The following is a 9,782-nucleotide window of genomic DNA, read 5'->3' on the forward strand; positions in this document are numbered from 1 at the left end:
CTAAGCCCTTGAGAAAGACACCCCTGGGTCATAAACATGGCAAAAGTCTTATGTAACTTTTAAAAGTGTTTGCATATATTTCAGAGAGAGACAGAGAAAGAACTGACCAGTTTTCTAAAGTAAATGCTCTAAGAAAAGAGGGGAGGGACATCTGCCCTTATTTTTCACAAGGAGAATGAAGCATCATTTAAAATGTTTATTTGTCCTTACATGTGTAAATCCTATCCAGCTGCACAGTGGAGTGAACAATGCCCTCTCCTTAAAATGCAATTCTCGCCCTCCCAAATACAAGTCTAGTTCAGTCTCCCCAACACCTTCTGCTTCCCATAAGGCTCAGGAACCCTTTGCAAAGACAGTGTACGAAGAAAGGGAACGAGAGGCCGAAACTCTTGACATTAGCAGTGGAAGGGTTCCTCTGTCACCACCAGATCAGCTGACTCTGGAAGGGTTCCTCTGGGAGCTGGTCACACTGATGCCGTGAAGACGGCCTGAGGGACTTTCCATCTGCCGCTGCAGTCTAGACTGGAGTTCCTCGAGAGAGGGCAAGCTCATGCCTCCTCGGGCAGCTCAGTCAGAGCTTCTCCAGATGACAGCTGTTTTGCGGCAACTACTTTCTGGGAGGCAAAGCTGCCCCCAGAAAAGCTGGATGAGGCCGGTTCCCAGCACTTCACCTCCTCACTCCACCAGCACTAAGGCCAGCTCGCTAGTTCCGTCTCCAGCCATCACGGTTATTTTACGGCAGGGAACTGGAAATGTTGGCCTTAGCTGCCACCAAGTCGTAAAGTCAGCCATGCCATTTCTCTCCCACTGCACTCCCTAACCTTGAACGTTGGGGCAAAGTTTGGACTCTTGGTGCTTATCCTGAGTTCCACCCCACCCCCACCCCAGAACCAGGCATACTAAGGAAATTGGAAGAGGGGAGGGAAGATTTGTTACACTCTCCCCCTTGAGCAATGGAGAAAGAAGTCACAATTCCATAGTCAGGAAAGGCCAATCAAGTGATTTCTTTGGGTAATTTCTGCTGTAAGTGATTTACTGCCTCCATTGGAGTCCAGAAGCAGCAGAGAATCTCAAAGTTCTGCCCTTAGAACTTGAGAAATGACATTTCTGTGTCCCCAGTGCAAAAATTCAGGTTTGAAATTAAAGTTTACTTTTCCTTTGCCATGAAGAAAAGAAATGAGGTAGCTTTTAACTTTTTTGAGAACTTGAGATAGGTAATCAGATTCCAAACTAGTCCTACTGACATTCAAAGCAGTCATGCCGAATCCTACCAGATCCTCATATTTTTTCTGAGAGTACAGGACTGCTTCATTTCAAAGCACCCCCAAATTAGAATGAAACAGCAGTTAGTTTTTGCTATGGTTCTGAGTCCTCTGTGCTTATAATTGGATGCTCTCTGTTCAGTCATGTCCAACTCTTTGCAACCCCAGGGACTGTAGCCTTCCAGGTTCCTCATGAATTCTCCAGGCAAGAATACTGGAGTGGGTTGCCATGCCCTCCTCCAGGGGATCTTCCTGACCCAGGGACAAACCTGCTTCTCTTACATCTCCTGCATTGGCAAGAAGGGTTTTTTTTTTTAACCACTAGCACCACCTGGGAAGCCCATAATTGGATATTACAATATTCTTAATAACTCATAATTTTAAAAGCTTATAAAGAAAAAGTTCAAATTAAAATGGATTAACTACTGATTATCCAAGTAGCTACAGCTATCACTGCAGCATTACCGCTCCCTTGCAGCTGCTGAATTGAGCAAGAGGTGTGGGGACTTCCATCCAGTCTCAAGGGGATCTGCAGAGAAAGTTATATTCAGATGAAGCAGCTCCACTGCCCTTGTGACTAATCTTTGTTCATCAGTTTCACCGGCTCTGCTGACTCACTTCTCTATTCAAGATGTTTATTGCCCAGGAAATAACACTTACGCCACCACAATCCATTTCCACTTTGAATGATGCCAATGTTACAAAGCAGCAGGGGAAAAGGCTCAACTCCTTATGTGTGAGTTACAACACAAGTGCCAGCAATGAAGAAGAAAGTTTTACCTTTTACAGGAATCTTTTGTTTATTGGCATTATTGGCCAATGTTAAGAAGTAAAGCAGGAACAGGGGATTGACCAGACTGGGCTCCCCTGTTTGTGTAAGCCTTGATAGATCACCAAGGGTCACAGATTATAGGCTTCAAATTCAAGGATCAGGTCCTTATACTTATCCAGTTACCCAGCAGAGGTTAAGTTTCGGCTATGCTCTTAAGAGACTAATTTATAAGCTAAAATGCCAATGTATTCAGTTATCATGCGCACACACAGACACAAAATAAAACTGTCAAATGGGAAAAGTGCCAAGTGTCCATTAGTCAATATATTCACTTCTCAGTTTTAAAAAGATCTATTTAAAAACCAAACCGTTATCAGAAGTTTACTTTTGACTACAGTATCCTGTCTACTGTCTTACGTGTCTCCCAGTTTAGCCTGAGCTGCTGAAGATCAGGAGCTGTGTCTCTTTGGTCTTTATAGCCTCAGGGCCCAGCACACTGCCTGGTACACAGTAGACATTGACATATTTTTTTCTTACATGTGAGCAAGTGGATAATAATGATTTGTGTGAAATCTCTCTGCAAATTTAAGGCACTATCTAAACAGAATGGTGACTATGAATGAATCATTAAGCTACAATAGACTAATGTGCCCATCTTCACAGTAGGAGCAATGAAGTGTGAAAGCAAACACTGGGAAGCAAGTGAAGATGTACACATCTAAAAGCAAAATTAATGTAATAATGCCAATTAATGTTTTTAGATAACATCTAAGAGATATGAAGCACAGAACATTAGGTTTTAAAAGGCTTTTCTTCTTGGCTGCGCTGGGTCTTTGCTGCAGTATGCAGGCTCCCTAGTTGTGGGCTGCAGGCTTCAGAGTATGGGGTCTCAGGAGTTGCAGTGCGAGGGCTTGTCTAGTTGCAACACTCCAGCTCTCAAGCCATGGCGCATGGGTTTAGCTCCTCTGCAGCATATGGGATCTTAGTTTCCCCTCCAGGGATCGAACCCACGCCCTCTGCGTTGGAGGGTGGATTCTAAACCACAGGATTTCCAGGGAAGTCCCTAAAAGCACTTTAGATGACAAAAATATAAAAATGATCCAAAAGGAAATCAACCCTGAATATTCATTGGAAGGACTGGTGCTGAGGCTCCAAACTTCTGACCACCTGATGCAAAGAGCTGAATCACTGGAAAAGACCCTGATGCTGGGAAAGACTGAAGGCAGGAGGAGAAGGGGATGACAGAAGACAAGATGGTTGGATGGCATCACTGACTCAGTGGACATGAATTTGAGCAAATTCCAAGAGACAGTGAAGGACAGAGGAGCCTGGCATGTTGCAGTTGATAGGGTCGAAAAGAGTCGGACATGACTTAGTGACTGAACAATAATAAAGAAGAATGAACTGATGTTAAGAGAGAAGGGAAACCCTAAAACTAAAACTTCAAACCTCCACATCACAGGTCTACCAAGTCAGGAAACTTGTTCTGTACCTAATAGGAAACTGGGCAATGTCCTCAAAGGAGATTGTTTAAAATTTTCTGTTTGCATTTCTTTTACCTTAAGGTATGAATAAGGAAAAACAAAAATGTGGGTCAGTCAACGGGTGACAAATTTTAAGAGAATATCGTCAGGATCAACTTACCTTAGGAAAAGGTCAGACTGACTTGTGTTTAAGTGAGATTTGAGCATAGTTGGGTTAAAATGTACACTGAGTCAGAGATAATCAGTAGTGGTTAGGCCCTGATCTGGCCAAAAGAATACTTAGAATTAGTGAATGTATTAGGCAAGACAAAGAAGATAAATAAAAAGTTACTGAATTCCCTAAGCTTCTAAGTCATAGAGAAAAAATAAATCAATGACAAAACAAGCCTCTAATTTTGCTGTTACAGCCTTGAAGGAGAATGAGTAATGGTCATAGTTTGGGAAGGAGAAGAAGGTGCCCTGGTCATAAACTTGGCAGAGCCACCAGACGGTTGACTCATTGTTCAGGAGACACCATTCATTCAGTATCAGCCATCAGCCACAGGCATCTCCTTAGTGGAAGACTATGTAGACCACAAGCAGGCGAGCTGGTGGACAGAGGACAGTGCCGCTTCCTTCTTTATTCATAATATCCTAGTTTCTTTTTAAGTGCAGGGCTGCTTTTGTTCTTTTAATCTTTATATTTGGAAGATACTGAGATAGGTCAGGAAAGATTTAGATAAGCTAATCTTAAGTCCCTTAGCAAAAAATATCCCTTTCTTTCCACTAGAAAGAGCAGTCTTCTTATTTCTTGTCCACAGTTTCTCTCTCAAAGATCCAGCAGCAAAGGAGACACAGACATAAAGAACAGACTTTTGGAGCCTGATCCGTGCGAGAGCCACGGCGGCCTCTGGGGCGGCGGCGGCGGATTCCGCGGCTTTCGCCTCGGGCGCCCCGGCCGTCCCGGCGGCCGCGAGGGGAGCCGCCGCCGCCGCCGCCGCCTCGGGCCCGTGGGGTCCCCCCCGGGCGGCTGAGAGGCAGCCGGCCGCGAGCCACGGCGGCGAGGCAGCAGCCCGCGGGGTCGGTGCCGCTCGCCCAGGAGCTCGGCCCGCCGCGCACCGTGCACCGTGTGTTCCGCAAGATCCTGCCCAACAGCCCCGCGCTCCACATGCCAGCAGCTTCTGTAACAGCCGTCACCCACCTTCAGATCATCCCCTCACTGATTACCACGGCAGACATTACACCTCTAAGCACAAAGGAAGCGGCCAGTCTGACGAGGCCTCTCTTAACGTTGTTGGCCTGAACGTCATTCTCGCAAGCCCTTTTTAACACTTTATGTTGTTGTTTTTTGTGGAACTGCTATCAGGAGCTATATTTCTCCAAACCTTGTGAAGCATCCGTTAAGCAAAAGATACCATTTATCAATACCTCTCAGGACTGGGTGGATAGTATACAATTGTTCAGTCGCTTTGTCGTGTCTGACTTTTTGCAACCGCATGAACTGCGGCACTCCAGGCTTCACTGACCTTCATTACCTTCCTGAGTTTGCTCAACTCATGTCCATTGAGTCAGTGATGCCATTCAACCATCTCATCCTATGTCGCCCCCTTCTCCTCTAGCACTCAATCTTTCCCAGCATCAGGTCTCTTCCAATTAGTTGACTCCGCATCAGATGGCTGAAGTACTGGAACTTCAGCTTCAGCACCAGCCCTTCCAATGAATATTCAGGATTGATTTCCTTTTGGATTGACTGGTTTGATCTCCTTGTGTGCAAGGGACTCTCAAGACTTGTCTTCTCCAACACTACAGTTTAAAAGCATCAATTCTTCGGTGCTCAGCTTTCTTTATGAACCAATTCTCACACCACTACATGACTGCTGGAAAAACAATAGCTTTGACTAGATGGACCTTTGTCAGCAAAGTGATGTCTCTGCTTTTCAGTACACTGTCTAGGTTTGTCCTAGCTATTCTTCCAAGGAGCAAACGTCTTTGAATTTTGTGGCTGCAGTCACCATCTTCAGTGATTCTGGAGTCCAAGAAAATGAAATCTGACACTGTTGCCATTGTTTCCCATCTATCTGCCATGAAGTGATGGGACTGGATGCCATGATCTTCATTTTTTGAATGTTGAGTTTTAAGCCAACTTTTTCATTCTTCTCATCACCTTCATCTAGTTCCTCTTCACTTTCTGCCACTAAAGTGGTATCATCTGCATATCTTGGGTTGTTGATATTTCTTCCAGCAATCTTGATTCCAACTTGTGATTCATCCAGCCCAGCATTTCACATGATGTACTCTGCATGATGGTACAGTAAATCCAACAATAAGAAAAGATTTAAAAACTGTACCAAAATTCTACTATTGTCCAGTTGAAGGGTGCCGTAGAGGCCCTGACAGACCATTTTCTCAATTTTCTCTCGTGAAACAGCACTGTTTGAAAATGCATGCTGAAAAGAAGCATAAATGTAGTAAGTGCAGCAATTCGTATGGCACCAAGTGGGACTTGAAAAGACATGCAGAGGATTGTGGCAAGACCTTCCAGTGCACGTGTGGCTGTCCCTGTGCCAGCAGGACTGCGTTACAGCCCCACATCTACCGAACTGGCCATCAGATCCCTGCAGAACACAGGGATCCACCTAGTAAGGAAAGGAAAATGGAAAACTCCTGCACAGCCAGAAGCTGTCCAGGAAGACCATTGAATCACCAAGCAACCAATCAATTCCACGGCCAGACACTCCAGAACTAGAAACTTCAGAAATAAAGCTGGTGGCTTCCTTTGAAGACTCTTGCAGCTCTAATGCCAAACAACAGACTCCTCTAGCAGCTCCAAGGTACCCTCAGAAGTTGCTTTTACCAAAGCCCAAAGTGGCTTTGGTTAAACCACCCATCATGCAGTTTTCTCCTGTGCCTATCTCTATGCCTACAGCTGACTCCTCGGCCCAGCCTGTGGTGCTGGGTATCGACCAGCAGGGCTCTGCCCTCGGTGCCATGTACTTACTGCCCTTGTCCATTGGAACCCTGATCCTCAGCCTAGATTCGGAGGCCTGCTCTCTCAAGGATAGCCTCCCTCTTTCAAAAGTTGTAAATCCTGTTGCTGTTGAGCCGATTAGTACAGGTGTTCAAGTGAACCTGGGTAAAAGTTCATTTAGCCCATTACTGGAGAAGGAAATGGCAACCTACTCCAGTGTTCTTGCCTGGGGAATCCCGTGGACGGGGGGCCTGGTGGGCTGCTGTCCCTGAGGTTGCACAGAGTCGGACATGACTGAAGCGATGCATGCATCCATAGCCAATTACAAGAACTTGGGAACACATGTCAGAAAAACAGCATTTTTTTAATCAATGTACAGACAGACCTGTCCTACACCAGACCACAATTCATGCCGTCTGCACAGTAGGCCAGTCCTGACTCCTCTGTGTCGTCCTGTTCACAAACTGATTTGATGTTTGGTTGCCAGGTTTCCCTTCCCATTAGTGTTCAAAGTCAGACTTTTTTGCCCTACTTCTAAGGTAACCTCATCTATCACTGCTCAGATTGATGCATTTATAGATGCCAGTTTCCAGCCAGGTGGCATCTTCAGAGAAACTCAGACCAGCAGAATGCAAAGTCCAGCAGATGACTGAGTACAGACGGACCAAGCTGTAATGTGTGGAGACATTTTTAAGCGTGTCCATTCATCATATGGTGTGTCTACAGACAATATTATAAGCAGCAGCTTAGTAGCAGAGACTGTAACTTATGACTTGTTATCTCAGAACCACCCTAAAACTTTAACTCAGGTATTGAGAAATCCGCACCAATTATAAATTTCAGTGCACCGAATAGTATGCTTTTGTCACAGAACATGACAGATAATCGGACCCCGAGCATGGATTTATTAAGTGATCTAGAAAACAACTTGTCAAGTAACCTACCTGGTCAGACGCCAGACAATCGTAGTCTTTTGTCTGACACAAATGCTGGACCTGACACCCAGCTCCCTTCTGGCCCAACCCAGAATCCTGCAATTGATTTTGATATTGAAGCATTCTTTTCAGCCTCAAATATACAGATGCAAACCAAGGATAGTGAGCTTAGCACCGGTACCACTCAGCCAGTCTTAGAATCGCTGGACATAGAAACCCAAACTGACTTCTTCCTTGCAGACCCTTCTGCCCAGGCCTAAGTTGTAGAGGAAATTCTAGCTTCTTAGGCCTTGAGATGTTTGACGTGCAGACACAGAGGGACCTGAACTTCTTTTTAGACCATAGCCCTCATCTGCCACTGGGAAGTATCCTGAAACACTCCAGCTTTTCCCTGAGTACTAATTCATCTGACACTCAGACCCAGACTGACAGAATCTCCACTGCTAAAAACCTGCCTGCCCTGGAAAGCAAAGTTCAGTTGAACAGAGCTGAAACACACACCATGAATTCTGGCTTCGAAACTTTGGGGAGTTTATTCTTCACCAGCAATGAAACTCAGAGAGCAATGATGACTTTCTTCTGGCCGATCTGGCCTGGAACACGATGGAATCTCAGTTCAGCTCTGTTGAAACCCAAACGTGTACACCCAGTCTCCAACTTCTGAAAGTGGAGTCCACATGGGGGATGGATTCACAAATACTGGACCTGACACCCAGCTCCCATCTGGCCCAACCCAGAATCTGGATTTAGAAGATGAAGAAAGGGGACAACAGTACTAACTCTACTGAATGTAGTCGATCATACAGTTACTTCGAGTCTTTGAGGTTCTTTGCCTTTTTGTACTTGTAAACATGAAATTTGTGTAAAAATTTGTGAGTGTATTATGAGGGGTAAGATGTTGGTCTGAAAAAAAAAAAAAAAAAGAACAGACTTTTGGACTCTGTGGGAGAAGGCAAGGGTGGGATGACTTGAGAGAATAGCACTGAAACATGTACATTACCATATGTAAAATAGATGACCAGTGCAAGTGAAGCATGAAGCAGGGCATCCAAAGCAGGTGCTCTGGGACCACCCAGAGCAATGGGGTCGAGAAGGAGGTGGGAGGGGTTTCAGAATGGGGCACTCATGTACCTGAGGCTGATTCATGTTGAAATATGGCAAAAACCTTAACAATATTGTAAAATAATTATTATCCAACTAAAATAAATAAATTTTTTAAAAGATCACCATTCTCCACATCACCACCAACCTCCCCCACTAAAAAATCCCGGTTTTCCCTGTGGTCCAGGGGTTAAGAATTCACCTGTCAATGCAGGGGAACTGGTTCAAGCCCTTGTCTAGGAAGCTCCCACATGCTGCAAAGCAACCACAGCACCTACAGCACATGCTCCACAAGAGAAGCCACTGCAATGAGAAGCTGGTGCACTGCGACAAGAGAAAACGTCCATGCAGCAACGAAGTCCCAGTGCAGCCAATAATAAACAAATAATTCTAAAAAGAAAAAATAATCATACCTATAGCTGGGGCTTCTTGTTTTGTTGTGCGTGACTTAGAGTTAGAAGAGGAAACAGGGAAAAACCTTACTATGGCAGCACTTTTTAAAAACCACAACGCCTCATGTACTGGAGGCTCATAGAACAGCCAGCAAAAGGAGTAAGGGAGAGATGCAACTTCAACAGAGCAGGAGTATACTAAGTGAAAAGTTGCTGGAAACTGAGAAGGAGGCTGCCATATCAATCTTCCCTCTAAATACAGATTTTAAAGGAGGATTCCATTACCATGCCATCGGACAGAAATCAGAACAAAAGGAAGTCCTTACTCACACGGGTTGGTTTGGTTTAGTTGCTAAGCCACGTCCGACTCTTGCAACCCCATGGACTATAGCCCACCAGGCTCTTTTGTCCATGGGATTCTTCAGGCAAGAATACTGGAATGGGCTGCCATTTCCTTCTCCAGTTTTAGGATTATCTCCCTTCTTTTGTTGACTCTGAATTTAAATAGATACAACTATGTTCAAAGTTGGGAACAGAGACAAAAAGTCAGCATGGAAAGTAGTAAAAAACAAAACAGCACAATAAAACATGAGAAAGGAAAAAAGTACAGAGATTCAGAAACTTTCCAGACATGTGAATAACTTTGCTGGAGCCAGAAAAATATTACAGGACATTATTGGGCATCTTAAGTGGAACTGAAGGACCTGAATGTATGGGAGAGGGGAAATAGAAGAAATAAGGTAACATTTCGGTAACTGTTGAGCCTGGGTGATGGGTACTTACATAAATTTTCAAATTTTTATAGCAAAAAATTTTTTAAACTAAAGATTTATTAAAGATAATATTGGATTGGCCTAAAATTTCATTTAGGTTTTTGATGTCTTAGAGA

At 44.5% G+C, this 9,782-nt stretch overlaps 1 pseudogene; it reads left to right on the forward strand.

Moving 5' to 3' along the window:
- Positions 1-550: 550 nt before the first annotated feature.
- LOC110130370 (ATM interactor-like) lies at positions 551-8,064 on the forward strand (annotated as a pseudogene).
- The last annotated feature ends 1,718 nt before the right edge of the window (positions 8,065-9,782 follow it).

The sequence above is a fragment of the Odocoileus virginianus genome, chromosome 10 (assembly GCF_023699985.2).
Source record: "Odocoileus virginianus isolate 20LAN1187 ecotype Illinois chromosome 10, Ovbor_1.2, whole genome shotgun sequence".
NCBI lineage: Eukaryota > Metazoa > Chordata > Mammalia > Artiodactyla > Cervidae > Odocoileus > Odocoileus virginianus.